The sequence below is a fragment of the Sinocyclocheilus anshuiensis genome, unplaced genomic scaffold (assembly GCF_001515605.1).
Source record: "Sinocyclocheilus anshuiensis isolate Anshui unplaced genomic scaffold, SAMN03320099.WGS_v1.1 scaffold936, whole genome shotgun sequence".
Taxonomy (NCBI): domain Eukaryota; kingdom Metazoa; phylum Chordata; class Actinopteri; order Cypriniformes; family Cyprinidae; genus Sinocyclocheilus; species Sinocyclocheilus anshuiensis.
The window spans coordinates 442,992-448,136 of record NW_015552621.1 but is presented as its reverse complement, the minus strand read 5'-3'; the positions used below and the strand labels follow the sequence as shown (position 1 = coordinate 448,136).

General features: G+C 38.6%; 1 long non-coding RNA gene across 1 annotated transcript; it reads left to right on the top strand.

Moving 5' to 3' along the window:
- The first annotated feature begins 2,922 nt into the window (after positions 1–2,922).
- On the top strand, positions 2,923–4,592 carry LOC107666246 (uncharacterized). The gene is made up of 3 exons (XR_001631648.1): positions 2,923–2,999; positions 3,780–3,940; positions 4,023–4,592. It is a non-coding gene; the product is annotated as an uncharacterized LOC107666246 (long non-coding RNA).
- The last annotated feature ends 553 nt before the right edge of the window (positions 4,593–5,145 follow it).

Here is a 5,145-nt window from a genome sequence, read left to right as displayed (position 1 = left end):
TTACATGTGGCCTGAGAAAATCATGTCTATTATTTTGGTTTGTGAGATTGGAGATCGTGCTGCGCACACATGCGAACACTCAGGAGAACCCTGCCCCTTGACTTTTATTAATAAAATAGCTTAGATACTGACATCACACACACACACACACACACACTTCTCTCTCTCTCCCTCTCCCTCTCGATCGAATAATTAATTCACGTAACTAAATGTTATAATTAATTAATTCAAATAAATGTGATCTTACCACACTATTTCATCTGTCTGACCTGAAGTGGTTAGAATACTGAGTTAACGAGTCGAGCCATAGCTTCGCGTCAGTCTTGCCTTCACATCCTGCATTAAAATAGTTTAAAGCCGTGTATTTGCTATTTAGCAGCAGTTTTTACAGCAATATTTAAATGACACCCTGGTCATTCTTGGTGTACCCAAAATAGTCCCACACTATCGACTATTCAGTAATTTCTCTGGTGGAAATAAAGGATCGCTGTTTGGTTCCTCTGTCATAATTAATCTAGTGTGTGTAGCAGCCTCTGTGTCTCTGATAAGCACAGCATTTTAAGATGGTGCACCGCTAGTGTAACTTTGTTTTCGTTTTGCGCACGTTGCAACTGTTCCGTTCTGTGCAACAGAAACACTCGGTGTAGCGGAGCCTTTACGATTAATTAACCGTGACATTTTAAAGCACAGTTAATTGTGAAACCGGTTAATTGCTGCATCCCTATTTCTGTCATGACAACTCTCGGAGGGATTGGCATGGTAATGTACATGACAATGTTAATGTATTTGGTCTTGGCGGAATAGATCTGCTGCTGCTGCAGAGCAAGTACCGAGACTTGCTACTGCCAATACATCCACAACATGCTGCTGTAAGCATGTAAGAAATACTGCTGCTGCACATATATGAATAACCCCCATATAGCATACATAAATCACCCCGTAGCAGATCTATACAGGTGGATGGTGAAGGTGGAGGGTTTCTGAAGTGCGCTGCCAACTGCTACAGCAAACAAAAGCCAGGTATTTGAATATTGAGCAGCGAGCTCATTGGCTACCGATACAGGAGAGAACCAATCAGCTGCCATGTGACAATGATGTCACCAGGTCAGATTGCGCTAGACCTATCGGACTGCGCCATCTAGAGTTTCATGCCAGAACTCTGTATATATATGTATATATATATATATATATATATATATATATTTTGAGGCCACGAATTAAGAATTCATTCCCACTTTTAATTAAAAGGTCCCCCTCGGTGGGCCCCCAATCAGCCCGGGCCCATATGCACGTGCATACCCAGACGATATGCCCCTGACTGAATCCCTTCACGAAGGACCCACCCAGAAGTCTGTTAGCAAAGGGAACATGCAATGGTCACTTCAAGGAAGTGATTTCTCTTCGTGATAAAATAATCTTGGGTTACGAGTTCTTGGGATGCATTTTGAAGCAAAGGTGGGGTAGAAATGTAAGTAGAATAATTCAATTTGTCTTTATTTTAATGTAATACAAATATTTTTAGTCAGTGAAATATGATTTAAGAAGGTTAAGTGGTGTAATTATTTTGTACTTCCGTTTGGTCATGCACTGTAGCGCCTCACCAGAATTAAGATGGCGTCTGCAGCACTTATGGTGCGTACATTCATCTGGTGCGTCTGAAATTGCGTACTGTCTGAAACGTAGTAGGTACTACATTTGAATTTACTTCACGACCGTTAAAAAAGTATGTTCTATATAGTATGAATTTGGGTAGTATAAATGAAATTCTAGCTGCGTCCCAAATTAAGCACTATGCACTATGTACTCAACCATGTAGTGTATGAATTATATAAGGTTATTTTGCCATTCATAATCGGAGTCTGATAGCCCCGCCCCCTTCGCTACATAATTAAAGCTGCGACAGTTGAGTGCATGAAGTGTCCAACATTCCACACTTAATTTTTTGGGTTATTTAAGTGCATCATTCGGGTAGCCTATTTAAAGTGCACTTTTTCTTTTTTGGAATTTTCAGTGTGAACGCACTACTCGCACTATTCATACTACAAAATGTCACAGAATAGTGCATAAGTATGTGATTTGGGACGCACCTTCGGACATACATCCGCCATGTTACTGTCACATAACACAGAAGTAGGTCATCCGGGTAATTTTCACGTACTGTTTTTCGAATACTATGAATTTGAGCATACTACTCGCCTCGCATACTCTCTTTCACCTACTAATATATAATAGGGAAGTATGCGATAGATTAAATTAGTGAGGGAATGTAGGGAATAGTGAATGAGGGCACATTTCAGATTTAGCCAATTATATATTGCTGTTGTGAATAATTCAGTCAACTGATTTAAGTATACTTACTAAAATAAACGAAGTATACTACTTTTTGGTAAGGGTTGTCTTAAAATGTGTAGCTGTTTTGACAAATTTATAATTCTTTCTCTTGCTTTCTCTCCTTGTTGTGAACGACGCTGCCTCACATTGAACTGATGAACGACATGTCGCATCTCTTTCACTTCTGCAGATCTTCATTCATGAATGAAATGTTTAGAATTCAGCAGATGCCTGCTCCTTCACAGCCCGCGTTCAAATGCTATTGGCTAGTGCTTGTTTTCTGAGGCAGGTAGTCAAACACTTCAAAAGGGGGCCTTCGGACCGCTAATGTGGAGAGGCAAAATATGCCCGCTATTCTCGCCGAAAATTCTCGTCTTTAACCACAAAATCTTACTGTCATTAGTTCTCAGATTTTAAATTGAGCTGCGCCATCTGCTTTATGAAATGTTAATGTGAACCATTTTACATACAGACACTTCTCGAATCTGATAAAAAAAATAAATATATATATATATATATATATATATATATTGAAACCATTATCAACCTGTTGTTTGACTGAAGTTAAACGGTTTAATTTATAAATGTGATGCTGTCACTTGACCACTAGATGGCGTCGTATCACCACTACAGATCCCGGGTTTGGCGCCTTTACCAACAAGTTGAAGGTAACTTGCTTCTGCTAACAAACCACAGTTACTACAGCTATTGTTAGGAATGTAAAATCATCATAAATTATTATGGGACCTCCTTTAAGCTTTTCAGTATCCAGCATTTGCTAATATCAAGTTATCACAGTTGTACAGTGGCCACCATAAATGTAGGTTACCACAGTACACGTTGTTATCTTTCATATAATATGATGTCTTTGGGCTATGTGAGCTGTGCGTGTGTTTCTGTGTCAGACTGGTCCACACCTCATGTCCTCATCAGCTTGTGTCCTACAGTGATTGGAATCTGGAGTTCATTCTATGAACATTAAATTTTTCGTCCATTTAGCTGGTTTTGCTTTCTATCAATAGACCAGAGCCTTAGGCCAGATTATACAATTTATGAGTTTTTTTCCTTCAATTTTTGTTTCAGAACTTCAGAAAATTAACCAGCTCATGTAGTTTCAGACATACACTTTTGATTGCATTTTGTCACTTAATCCTAACTGCATTTTAATCCTTGTGTCAACTTCAGAAAATTAACAAGCTCATTTAGTTTCAGACATGTACATTCGATTGCATTTTCTCACTTAATCCTAACTATGCATTTTAATCCTTGTGTCACCATATATCATTGAAAGGCTTTTCAACCTATGTGCTGTCTTTCTTGTCTCCAGTTTCATGCCCTTTTTGTGAACTCTTTCAAAAATCCCTTGCGGCTATCTAGGGCACTTATGTGTCACCTCAAATCCTTGAATTGCGATTTGGTAACTCTTCTCTCATCGCCTTTGATTGCAGTGACAGCACGGCACCTATGAGCTCACCTGACTATGGTGGGTGTGGTCTGCTAAGATGCCACTGCACCTATAAAAACACCTAGACTCCGCCTCCAGCAGCAACACAACCAATCATCTGTCAACACTCCAAATATGGAAAGATCCTAACTCTTTAAAGAGCAGGTGAAGCATAAATAGCCTTTATTTCCTCCCGATGTGAGTCTCTCTGTCTGATTTCTGTGCTGTTTCTCTGAATTCATTTCAGCTTAATGAAACAGCAAAGCGACTCACAATCGGGAGACTCCAGCTCAAACTGCTCCAGGACTAACAGCCCAGGAGGGGTTTGGTTAAAGGAAGTGTCTTGCATGGGAACTGAGTCTGTGGGGAGGGGTATTACTACAGTATTCTTTAAGCATGTCAGTCATCAAAGCTGCCAGAGAGCAGTGGAGCAGACGATGGCTTCATGCTGCATTAGAGGGGTGTGTCGAAAGTAGCCATGTTGAATAGATCTTAGTGTCAGGGCTCAGATCTATTCATAAAGCAGGTTAGAAATGGAGAAAGAGTCCATATAAAACATACAATGGGAGGAAATCTGCTTTAGAACTGCGCTCATGTCATGTGGGGTATTGCAGACAGATGTAGATTGGTTGTGACTGTAGATAAACTGGCTTTGTTTAAACCGCTTCTTCCCTGTATTTAAAGCATTTTAACTTCAGGCTAGTAGAGCAACTAGATGTTCTTATCTTAGCCTTACAGAATGAAACAGCTTTAAACCTTTTTCTTTTAAAAATCCTGACACGTGCTACACAGTGATAGTAATGACACAAGGTTATAAACCGGGCAGTCACATTTAGTATTCACACAAAGGTAATTGAGAATAATATAATACGTGATCTCATAAATCATGTTAATTTGTCATATTTGCAAAAATGTCCATTGAATATATTAGTTATAATATTTGATTTTAGTTAAAAGGGGTAGTGTACCAAAAAACGATAATCCTGTCACGATTTACTCACTATCATGTCATTCCGAATCTTCTTCTTTGAAATATCACAGAGGAAATGTTGAAAAAATGTCTACAATTATTATTATTATTTTTTGCAGTGTCTAAAACATTTCAGAATAAAAATGTTTTTGTATGTATGTATCCTCTCTATGCAACATAGGTTTGAGGGCATAGTGGAAACGTGATGCTGTTTGCAACATGGAAAACGTACAATGCTAGGCTTCAAAAAGTGTAATTTATAATCCTGGGTTATTCTGTTCCATATTTTACACTGTTCATACCAACACGATCACATGAGAAATTTTTATATAGTAGGAAATTTGAGAATTTTTATACTATTTTACATTTTAGCGACTCGATGGTCAATTTGTATGAATTC